At 33.1% G+C, this 12,913-nt stretch overlaps 1 pseudogene; it reads right to left on the bottom strand.

Annotated features, from left to right (window-relative positions):
* Positions 1–931: 931 nt before the first annotated feature.
* Positions 932–1,440, bottom strand: LOC148940555 (uncharacterized; annotated as a pseudogene).
* Between the last annotated feature and the right edge of the window lie 11,473 nt (positions 1,441–12,913).

The raw sequence follows: 12,913 nt of genomic DNA, 5'->3' as shown, positions 1-12,913 counted from the left end.
ATTTGTCAAAAGTGAGGTTCCAAGTCGAAGATTTTGTTTGTGTCTTATTATAATTGGTATGGTGAAATAATATTATGCATATGGTTCTTAAATCATACTTGTTTGTAGTTCAATTTGGTCTAGTGGCTAGGGTAGTTAACATTTTCTTTAAGAGGACCGGGTTCGATTCCCGGTGTGGGAAAATTTTTAACTCTATAATTTTCGAACATTCAAACTATTTATAATTTATAATGATGTATAATATAAATAATGTAATCTTCACTATAGTGAAGTTGCCTTTGCAAGTTTTTTAGTATAGGGAAGAGTTCGATCTTTATTATATCTTGTTTTAGTTACTATGAACTGAAGTTCTAATATAATTATGTAATTAATAGGTTGCTAGCTACCGCTGCAACCTAGATATTCTTATTTCTGCTACTATGGGCTAAGGTTCGTTCTTTACTGTAAACCATTGAACAACTCTCTACAATGTTCCAGTGCTATAGTATCTGTTGAATTACTAACCTATACTATAATTAAGTGGCGTATAAAATTTAGTATAGGTAAGAGGTCGTTCTTTATTATAATATTATCATATCTTATATGTAACTTTTATTTTATAAGTGTTAGATAGTCTAATGGTAAGCATGCCCACTCGTTACTTGGGAGAAGGGGGTTCGATTCCCCGTCGGGGAGAATTTTTAATATGTTGAATTAAAAGCACTATCTTTTCAATTTAAAATTTAAAAAAGAAACTTGTTTATTTGCATTCTAGCTAAAATAATGAAGATAATATGAATGAACACAGGGTTCAGTTTCTTTGGACCTGAGTTCGTTTTTTAACTATAAATACAAACAGGAAAAAGCCTACGGCTTTTTCTTCTTTTAAATAGTAAGAGACGAAACTCAAACAATCAAGTAGCTAACTAAGTCCAATGTATGGAATGGTTTGTTATTTCAGTGATCGTCTTTTAATGCAAACTTCCGCAATCATAAGAGTCATCTCTCGTAAAACAAACATTTTTTCAATTTGGTTTCCATAAGTGAAAAAAACACTTTCAAGAATTGTTAAATCTTGCTTCACACGATAACTTTGGAGCAAATATTGAGCAATTTCCTCTTTAATAGCAAGAAAGTTTTACTTTTCTACAATGTATGTAAATGCATCTCTGTTTGTTGTTTCGAAAAAGAAGCCTTGTTCCAGAAACCTGTTTTGAAACCTTCTTTATAGTAATCCATAATACTTTTCATAGTTTCAAAGTTCAAATCATGGGCCAGCACAAGATTGGTTCGTTTTTCAAGCATGTCCGTTTCTAGCATAGCCTTGAAGACATCACTAACAGCTGTTAAAAGTGATTTCTCGACTTCAATGTCACCATTATCACATTTAATAGTAATCACAGGGCTTTCTTCCATACTGAAATTGGTCAAAATTTGTGTAAGGCCAGAAATTCGACTCATTTCTGAAACCGAATTTGTCTTATTCTCTTTGTCTTGTGGTTGTGTTTCTTTATGTTTGAAGACTTTCTTTTCTTTTCTTTCTTTATTTATTTCTTTCTTTCCTTTTAATTTTTTATTACTTAAATCGGAGAATTTTCGTAGAGCGTTCAATAATGATATAGTCATATTAAATTGAAACCTCACCTTAGATAAAGGATGTTTAGTTCTCGTATCAAGTAACAAAAACCCAACAAAAAATCAAATTAGTTTAGAATTTTCAGGAATTTTTCTAGTTTTAAATTAAAAGATTAAAAATATTGCTCAGATACCATAAATATTTTTGCAGTTTATAACTTTAGCAATTCTGAACTGAAATCTAAAAAAAAAAATTTTTTTCAGTTTTTACGTTACGTCACTCGTTACGTCATATATGGTTAATAGTACATAATTGGTGTTAGATATTACGTCATGTCACTTAATACGTCATAAATGGTTATTAGTAGACAATCGATAGAATATTTGTTCTTTATTAAAAGAAAGGGACAATAAATACCTATCCGTGATCTTTCTTCTGACAAAAAATATAAAATTCCACGTTTTTGCAGAAAGAAGCTTGAAACCTCTGCAGTAAGGATCTCTGATACGCTGAACCTGACGGTGTGATTTTCATTAAGATTCTATGACTTTTAGGGTTTTTTCCCTTTTTTCAAAAATGGGACAAATTTTCTCTGGCTCGTAACTTTTGATGGGTATAACTAAACTGGATGAAACTTACATATTTGAAATCAACATAAAACCCAATTCTTTTGATGCATCTATTGGTATCAAAACTCCGTTTTTTACAGTTTCGGTTACTATTGAGACGGGTTGCTCTTACTATACAGTTCGTTACCATGAACTATTTGAAAAAAGAGAAAAAAAGATGCCGTTGGGCAGAATGCTGCAGTAGCTGCCACTTTTCTTGATTTTCAATCCAATATATTTCCCTTACTGTTAAAGCCAAATGACAGAAAGTTTCCTATACAGGGGTTTTGTATTTTAGGAGTTATGGGTTATTATATTTCTTCACATTGTACATCATCGTCTCTTACTAGGTTGCTAGCTACTGCTACAATTCAGATTAAAATATTTTATGTAAATATAAAAAAAATCGTTTCGACAAACACCATTTATGCTATATCAGTCCTTTATCTAATCCTTTATGTAAACCCATGGTATACAGTTCGTTACCATGAACTGTTTGATAAATTATTACTAATTAAAGTAAATCAATAAACTCATTTAAGAATTATTGTCAATAATACCATGCGATAATGTTGTGGCTTAAGCTGCACCTTTTGATCGAAGGTTGGCAGGTTCAAACCCATGTGTCGCAAGAAAATTGATGTAGATGCATAAGCTTTGTCTCTAAAACATCCGCTTAAAATGTAAAAATCCATTTCTTTTAATGTATGTATCGGTATCAAAATTCCGTTCCTTAGGGTTTCGGTTACTAGCGAGACGGGTTGCTCTTACTATATAGTTTATTACCACGAGCCGTTTGATAGATATAATGAACTGTGCCGATCCTCTGTATTAAAATTTTAACTACCTATATAACCCTGATAAAGATCAAACTTACATAATCAAGATATATAATGAACTATATCGATCCTTTATGTAACGTGTTGAGTCAATTGAAACAAAAGGGAAACCAAACGAATTTTAAAGTTTTCAGGTTTATTTCTGGTTTTAAATAAAAAATGAAAATTATCGATCAGACACCATAAATATTTTTGCACTTTGCAGATATACAAAATTATTTTATTTAAAATTTTCAGGAATTATTCTAGTTTTTGTTGACAAATAAGATTTTTTTTTCAAGAAATTGAGCAGCTAACTAAGTCCAATATATGCATCGGTATTTTCTTCAAATGATCGTCTTTTAATGTAGTTACAAACAGGAAAAAGCCTATGGATTTTTCTTATTTGGAATAGTAACAGATGATCTTCAGAGAATGAGGCTTCAAACTAAGCCCAATATGTGCCAATATTTGCAGTAATAGTATATTTTTTAGTTTATTAACGAATTTATTATCATGTTTTATATATAACTTGCTTACAAGTCTCTGATGGTACAATGTAAGCATACACAATTGTCAGGTGAAATAACGGGGTTCGATTCCCCGTTGGGGAGAACTTTTAAAGTATTGAAATTAAAGCAATGTCTTTTAAATTTTAATAAGGAACTCGTTTAGTTACCCCCTAGCTAAAATACTGAGGATTATATGAATGAACCACAGGGTTCAGTTCCTTTGGACTTGAGTTCATTCTTTACTATAAAATCCTTATATAAAGTGTTTAAGTTACTATTGGCTAGGAGTTTGTTCTTTATTATAAGATATTCACATAGTTATGTGAGGCAGCGTGGCCGAGTGATTTAAGGCGCTGGTGTTAGCTACCCGTCATTTCGGAGGTATGGGTTCGAACCCCACCGCTGACAGTATTTTAGACCAAAGCAAACAAATTACCTGTTTGAGTCATAAATTGTATTCTTATTTTATTTAGTATGGGCTGAAGTTCGTTCTTTACTGTAATAGCTTACTTATGCTAGCATTTAGGTTTCCGCCGTAATTCTGTCTTTTCAAAGTTAAATTAGTTACTATCTCCATGAGTTAGTTCTTTACCATGTCGTAACAATTTGTTTTATAATAATAATTAAGTTTGTTAATTACAAAAGGTTTCTATATACAGCAGTTTTCTTTAAAATGAGCCATTACACAGCTCTTTATTATGACCACGAATTGTTTGATTTAATACTTAAGTTACTATGGGTTCAGTTCGTTCCTTATTGTAATTTGAAAGACTGCAGTGTGAAAAGACATCAAAATGCAGTTTTTGGTGGAAAAATTTATTCTCTTTTAGAAATAATTTATTTTAGTTACTATAGATTTTTAACCCAATTAATTTCCTTTAAAATGAGCTATTGAACAACCCTCTACGATGTTCCAGTGCCAAGCTATCTCTGGATACAAAAAAAGAAAAAAAAGAAAAAAAAAGAAAAAAATATCCCGTTTAGGCAGAATGTTGTAGTAGCTGCCACTTTTCTTGATTTTCAAGCCAATATATTTCCCTTGCTGTTCAAGCCAAGGGACAGAAATTTTACTATGCAGGGGTTTCGGACAAGGCGGTTCTAATGATGTACTTTTTGTTTTGATCTGACTCCTTTTTTAGGAGCTATGGGTTTTTATATTTCTTAACATTGGACGTGATCGTCTCTTACTAGGTTGCTAGCTACCGCTGCAACCCGGATTTTTCTTTTTTGGAATAGTAAGAGATGAACCTCAAACAATAAAGTAGCTAACTAAGGCCAATGTATGCAATGTAAAATTATACAAAATACAGGTTATCCAACCATCCATAATAATAGGCGGTAAGTGAAGAGCTGCCTTTGTTAACAGAGATGATTTGTTAACAGAGATGATTTGAGATGATTTCTTAAGGAACATAATTAAAATTTCTTAATGTAATAAAAATAATTTGTTTAAATTACAAAAGGTTTTTAACCCCATTAATTTCCTTTAAAATGAACCATTGAACAACTCTCTACGATGCCAAGCTATCTGTTGAATTACTAACCTATACTATAATTAAGTGGCGTATAAAATTTAGTAGGAAAAGGTCGTTCTTAATTAAAATGTTTTTTTAACTTGCGTGCAGCTTGCTTTGATCTAACCATTATTTAATTCACGAATGAGACCATTTACATCTTTGTCGTTCTTAAGTAATAATTTTATTGTAACTAGGTTTCAGCCATCTCTACAGCCGTGATACTGATGGAAGTTAAATAATCCCTATTTATGTTTTAGTTAACATGGGCAAGGTGTCGTTCTTTATTGTAAAAACTGAAAAACTAACTCAGTCTAATATATGCAATGGTGTGCTTTTCTAATGATCGTCCTTTAATATAAACTATGGACTAAAGTTCGTTCTTTAATGTAAAAATTGGATGATCGAGCCTTTATGTAAAGCGGATTAAAAAATTATTATCATATCTTATATGTAACTTTTATTTTCTAAGTCTCCGATAGTCTAATGGTAAGTATGCCTAGTTATTATCTGGGAGAAGGGGGTTCGATTCCCCGTCGGTGAGAACTTTTAATATGTTGAATTAAAAGCACTATCATTTCAATTTAAATTTTAAAAAAGAAACTTGTTTATTTACATTCTAGATAAAATAATGAAGATAATATGAATGAACCACAGTGTTCAGTTTCTTTGGACTTGAGTTCGTTTTTTAACTATAAATAGAAACAGGAAAAAGCCTACGGCTTTTTCTTCTTTTAAATAGTAAGAGACGAAACTCAAACAATCAAGTAGTTAAATAAGTCCAATGTATGGAATGGTTTGTTATTTCATATAAATACTGTAATCTTAACTATAGTGAAGTTGCGTATGCAAGTTAGTATAGGGAAGAGTTTGATCTTTATTATAATTTAACCCCATTAATTTCCTTTAAAATAAGCCATTGAACAACTCTCAACTATATTCCAGTGCCAAGCTATCTGTGGAAAAGAAAAAAAAAGAAAAAAGATGCCGTTTAGGCAGAATGCTGTAGTAGCTGCCACTTTTCTTGATTTTCAAGGCAATATATTTCCCTTGATGTTCAAGCCAAGGGACAGAAAGTCTCCTATACAGGTATTTCGGAAAAGGCGGTTCTAATGGTGTACTTTTTGTTTTGATTTTACTCTTTTCTTAGGAGTTATGGGTTTTTATATTTCTTAACATTGGACGTGATCTTCTCTTACTAGGTTGCTAGCTACCACTGCAACCCGGATTAGATTTATAAATTAGATTACAAAGCTGCTAAAGCTGCAATCATGATACTATAATCACTCCACATATTAACTTTAAATAAAATTTTACCAGCCTATAGTATAGTTAAGTTGCTTATGCAAGCTAGTATAGGCCAGAGTTCGTTATTTATTGTAAATTATTGTAATTTTAATGTAACATATCAGTTACTATGGGAGAGAGATCGTTCTTTACTGTAATGTAATTTCGCAAAACTTCATAGTAATATCCAAAAGAAATGTTGCATGTTTAGTGAAAAGCTTCCAAGGTATGAACCGGCAACTGTGGAACAGTTTACAGATGTAATGGGAAATTTTATACATCACTGTGAATATATGGAGGCATAATTGTTCTTTACTTAGTTTCAGCTTTAATTCGATTATCCAGACTCTATGTGCTAACTACATCCAAAGACTATGGCGTCATTGATTAATATTGTATATAAAAAATTAAGTTTTTCGTAAAAAAAAATTAATTTAAAAAAAAAATTAAGTACAAATAGCGCTAGATCTAGAGATTTCCTTTAAAATGAGCCATTGAACAACTCTCTGCGATGTTCCAGTGCCAAGCTATCTGTGGAAAAGAAAGAAAGAAAAAATATCCCGTTTTTGGAGAATAACGTGGTTAAATTCAATTTTCTTGATTATAAAGCCAATATAATTTCTTTGTTATTCAAGCCGCAGGTCGGTAAGTTTCCTTTATAGGGGTTTCGGACAAGGCGGTTCTAATGGTGTACTTTTTGTTTTGATCTGACTCTGTTTTTAGGAGTTAGGGGTTTCTATATTTCTTAACATTGGACGTGATCGTCTCTTACTAGGTTGCTAGCTACCGCTGCAACCCGGATGAGCCATTAAACAACTCTCTACGATGTTCCAGTGCCAAGCTATCTCTAGAAACAAAAGAAAAAAATATCCCGTTTGTGCAGAATAACGTGGTTAAAGTCAATTTTCTTGATTTTCAAGCCAATATATTTTCTTTGTTATTCAAGCCAAAGGGTGGTAAGTTTCCTTTATAGGGGTTTCGGATAAGGTGGTTCTAATGGTGTACTTTTTGTTTTGATCTGACTATTTTTCTAGGAGTTAGGGGTTTTTATATTTCTTAACATTGCACGTGATCGTCTCTTACTAGGTTGCTAGCTACCGCTGCAACCCGGATGATCGTCTCTTACTAGGTTGCTAGCTACCGCTGCAACCCGGATTACACATAGGAAAAAGCCTACGGCCTTTTCTTCTTTGAAATAGTAAGAGACGAGTCTCAAGCAATCAAGTAGCCAGCTAATTCCAATGTATACAATTGTTTGTTATTCCAATGATCGTCTTTTATTGTAATTCCAGTGCCATGCTATCTGTTGAATTACTAACCTATACTATAATTTAGTGGCGTATAAAATCTAGTATAGGCAAGAGGTCGTTCTTTATTATAATCTTTACTGCAAAACTAGCAAAACAGTTTTTAAGTCTGATGAAGATTTAACTGATGTGTCAAAAGTAAGGTTGCAATTCGACGATTTTGTTTTGGCCTTATTATAATTGGTATGGTGAAATAATAATATGCATATGGTTCTTAAATCAAACTTGTTTATGGTCCCATTTGGTCTAGTGGCTAGGATAGTTAATTTTCACTTAGGATGACCGGGTTCGTTTCCCGGTGTGGGAAAATTTTTAACTCTATAATCTTCGAACATTCGAACCTTTTATTATTTATAATGATGTATAATATAAATACTGTAATCTTCACTATAGTGAAGTTGCCTATGCAAGTTAGTATAGGGAAGAGTTCGATCTTTATTATAATATTGAACAACCCTCTACGATGTTCCAGTGCCAAGCTATCTATGGAAAAGAAAAAAAGAAAAAAAAAAAGAAAAAAATATCCTGTTTAGGCAGAATGTTGTTGTAGCTGCCATTTTTCTAGATTTTCAAGCCAATATATTTCCCTTGCTGTTCAAGCCAAGGGACAGAAAGTTTCCTATACAGGGGTTTCGGACAAGGCGGTTCTAATGGTGTACTTTTTGTTTTGATCTGACTCATCTGTTAGGAACTATGGGTTTTTATATTTCTTAACATTGGACGTGATCTTCTCTTACTAGGTTGCTAGCTACCGCTGCAACCCGAATAATTACAAACAGGAAAAGGCCTACGGCTTTTTCTTCTTTGGAATAGTAAGAGACGAACCTCAAAGAATCAGGCAGCTAACTAAGTCCAATATAAGCAATTGTTTGTTCTTCTAATGATCATCTTTTAATTTGGCGTTTCTTACTAGGTTGCTAGCTACCACTTAAACCGGGATTATGTAATAGGTTGCTAGCTACCGCTGCAACCTAGATATTCTTATTTCTGCTACTATGGGCTAAGTTTCGTTCTTTCATGTAAAACTAGCAAAACATTTTTTTAAGCCTGATGAAGATTTAACTAATGTGTCAAAAGTAAGGTTGCAAGTCGACGATTTTGTTTTGGCCTTATTATAATTGGTATGGTGAAATAATAATATGCATATGGCTCTTAAATCATACTACTTTATGGTTCCATATGGTCTAGTGGCTAGGATAGTTAACTTTCACTTAACAGGCTCTGGTTCGATTCCCGGTGTGGAAAAATTTTTAACTCTATAATCTTCGAACATTTGAACCTTTTATAATTTATAATGATGTATAATATAAATACTGTAATCTTAACTATAGTGAAGTTGCGTATGCAAGTTAGTATAGGGAAGAGTTCGATCTTTATTATAACAATAGTTGTCTCGTACTTTTCAGGACAGTTTGCTCTACTACACAGAGAATTTTTTGCCAAATATTCAGTAGAACTAAACGAACTGTTTAAAACACAGTTAGAAATGCTTTTTTCTTGAGTCGGTGTTCCAGGAATTTGTTCTAAATCATTAGTCTTACAAACACATTTACTAATAACCATAACAGGTTCGTTTTCGCCATAATTGAAAAACATTGCTTTTCCTTCGCTGTTGATAGGTATGCTTGTATATATATTTTTATTGCTGCTACATAAACTGCAATTGTTCCTTCCAAAATTAATATACGAATTTTCTAAGAAGTACGCCTCCGTATATTCACTGTGTTGTCTAACATTTTCCATTGCATCTATAAACTGTTCCGCAGTTGCCAATCCATACCTTGGAAGCTTTTCGTTAAACTGACAACATTTCTTTTGGATATTACTATGAAGCTTTGCCAAGGAATTTCTAGCCGACTTTTCAACAGCATCCGCTCTTTCAAAGAGAACTTTAATCTGTAATTTTGAATACTTTTTGTGATCCCGATAAAACATGCGTAAAATGTTTCTCAATTTACAAAGATCAGCCTGCATTTTTGCCATCTTCTTGTATTTCTGAATGTAATATTTCCCTTTGTCCTTATGCGTTCTTCGGTACAACCTCGCAGAGAATTTAATTTTTTCATTATAGATTTTGTCACCCCAGTAACGCTCCTTGATCTTTTGTTTGGCTGTCTCAATTTTTGCATGTCTATAATCTTCATCATTGTGATAACACATCTTGCTGTTTTGTTTTGCTCTCTCAATTATTACTTCTCGATACGCCTGGTCGGTTGAATACCTTTGTTTTGCTCTCTCAATTATTACTTCTCGATACGCCTGGTCGGTTGAATACCTTTGTTTTGCTCTCTCAATTTTTACTTCTCGATGCGCCTGGTCGGTTGAATACCTTTGTTTTGCTCTCTCAATTATTACTTCTCGATACGCCTGGTCGGTTGAATACCTTTGTTTTGCTCTCTCAATTTTTACTTCTCGATGCGCCTGGTCGGTTGAATACCTTTGCTTTTCTCTTTTCAAGATACTATCTCTGTTGTTTGTGTAGTACTGTTTTTTCAAATTGCGTATAGCTTGCTTCGATCTAACCATTATTCTAATCAAGAATGAGAGAATTTACATCTGTGTCGTTCTTAAGTAGTAATAATCTTAACTATAGTGAAGTTGCGTATGCAAGTTAGTATAGGGAAGAGTTCGATCTTTATTATAAATTTATGAGAGGAAGCCTGGCCGAGTGGTCCAAGGCACTGGTGTTAGCCACCAGTCTCTTCAGAGGCGTGGGTTCAATTCTTACCGCTGGTATACGATTATGTTTGAAAGACTGCAGTGTGAAAAGACATCAAAATGCAGTTTTTGGTGGAAAAATTTATTCTCTTTTAGAAATAATTTATTTTAGTTACTATAGATTTTTAACCCAATTAATTTTCTTTAAAATGAGCTATTGAACAACCCTCTACGATGTTCCAGTGCCAAACTATCTCTGGATACAAAAAAAGAAAAAAAAGAAAAAAAAAGAAAAAAATATCCCGTTTAGGCAGAATGTTGTAGTAGCTGCCACTTTTCTTGATTTTCAAGCCAATATATTTCCCTTGCTGTTCAAGCCAAGGGACAGAAATTTTACTATGCAGAAGTTTCGGACAAGGCGGTTCTAATGGTGTACTTTTTGTTTTGATCTGACTCTTTTTTTAAGAACTATGGGTTTTTATATTTCTTAACATTGGACGTGATCGTCTCTTACTAGGTTGCTAGCTACCGCTGCAACCCGGACTGCAACCCAAATTCACATATATATTTATTTATGAGAGGCAGCCTGGCCAAGTGGTCCAAGACACTGGTGTTAGCCACCAGTCTCTTCGGAGGCTTGGGTTCAAATCTTACCGCTGGTATACGATTATGTTTGAAAGACTGCAGTGTGAAAAGACATCAAAAATGCAGTTTTTGGTGGAAAAATAAATTCTCTTTTAGAAATAATTTATTTTAGTTACTATAGATTTTTAACCCAATTAATTTCCTTTAAAATGAGCTATTGAACAACCCTCTACGATGTTCCAGTGCCAAGCTATCTGTGGAAAAGAAAAAAAAAAGAAAAGAGAGAAAAAAATATCCCGTTTGGGGAGAATAACGTGGTTAAAGTCAATTTTCTTGATTTTCAAGCCAATATATTTCCCTTGCTGTTCAAGCCAAGGGACAGAAAGTTTCCTATACAGGGGTTTCGGACAAGGCGGTTCTAATGGTGTACTTTTTGTTTTGATCTGACTCCTTTATTAGGAACTATGGGTTTTTATATTTCTTAACATTGGACGTGATCGTCTCTTACAAGGTTGCTAGCTACCGCTGCAACCCGGATCAAGCCAATATACTTCCCTTGCTGTTCAAGCCAAAGGGCGGTAAGTTTCCTTTCAAGGGGTTTCAGACAAGGCGGTTCTAATGGTGTACTTTTTGTTTTGATCTGACTCCTTTCTTAGGAACTATGGGTTTTTACATATCTTAACATTGGACGTGATCGTCTCTTACTAGGTTGCTAGCTACCGCTGCAACCCGGATTGCTAGCTACTGCTGCAACCCGGATTCTTTACTGTAAATAAAACCACAACATATTAGTTAGTATGGGAGAGAGATCGTTCTTTACTGTAAAACTTTAGCGATTCTAAAGTGAAAAACTAACTCAGTCCAATATATGCAATGTTGTGCTTTTCTAATGATCGTCCTTTAATATAAACTATGGACTAAAGTTCGTTCTTTAATGTAAAAATTCGATGATCGAGCCTTTATGTAACCCGGATTAAAAAATTATTATCATATCTTATATGTAACTTTTATTTTATAACTCATCGATAGTCTAATGGTAAGTATGCCCACTTTTTACTTGGGAGAAGGGGGTTCGATTCCCCGTCGGGAAGAACTTTTAATATGTTGAATTAAAAGCACTATCTTTTCAATTTAAAATTTAAAAAAGAAACTTGTTTATTTACATTCTAGCTAAAATAATGAAGATAATATGAATGAACCACAGTGTTCAGTTTCTTTGGACTTGAGTTCGTTTTTTAACTATAAATACAAACAGGAAAAAGCCTACGGCTTTTTCTTCTGTTAAATAGTAAGAGACGAAACTCAAACAATCAAGTAGCTAACTAAGTCTAATGTATGGAATGGTTTGTTATTTCAGTGATCGTCTTTTAATGTAAAAAAATATAAATACTGTAATCTTAACTATAGTGAAGTTGCGTATGCAAGTTAGTATAGGGAAGAGTTTGATCTTTACTAATATAAAACTATGACGACATTCAATATTTATCTAGTAGGGTATCAGACAACGTAATTCTAATGATGTACTGCTACAAAAAGAGTCAGATCAAAAAAAAAGTACACCATTAGAACCACCTTGTCCGAAACCCCTATAAAGGAAACTTACCGCCCTTTGGCTTGAATAACAATGAAAATATATTGGCTTGAAAATCAAGAAAATTGACTTTAACCACGTTATTCTCCACAAACGGGATATTTTTTCTTTCTTTCTTTTCCACAGATAGCTTGGCACTGGAACATCATAGAGAGTTGTTCAATGGCTCATTTTAAAGGAAATCTCTAGATCTAGTGCCATTTGTACTTAATTTTTTTTTTTAATTAATTATTTTTTACGAAAAACTTAATTTTGTATATACAATATTGATCAATGACGCCATAGTCGTTGGATGTAGTTAGTACATAATAAAGGCTCGATCATCGAATTTAAGCTGAAAATAAGTAAAGGACAATTATGCCTCCATATATTCACAGTGATGTATAATATTCCCCATTACATCTGTAAACTGTTCCACAGTTGCCGGTCCATACTTTGGAAGCTTTTCACTAAACATGCAACATTTCTTTTGGATATT

The sequence above is a fragment of the Artemia sp. Qi Xiang Cuo genome, chromosome 19 (genome assembly GCF_049724085.1).
Source record: "Artemia sp. Qi Xiang Cuo chromosome 19, ASM4972408v1, whole genome shotgun sequence".
NCBI lineage: Eukaryota > Metazoa > Arthropoda > Branchiopoda > Anostraca > Artemiidae > Artemia > Artemia sp. Qi Xiang Cuo.
This window is presented reverse-complemented; position numbering and strand designations above follow the sequence as displayed.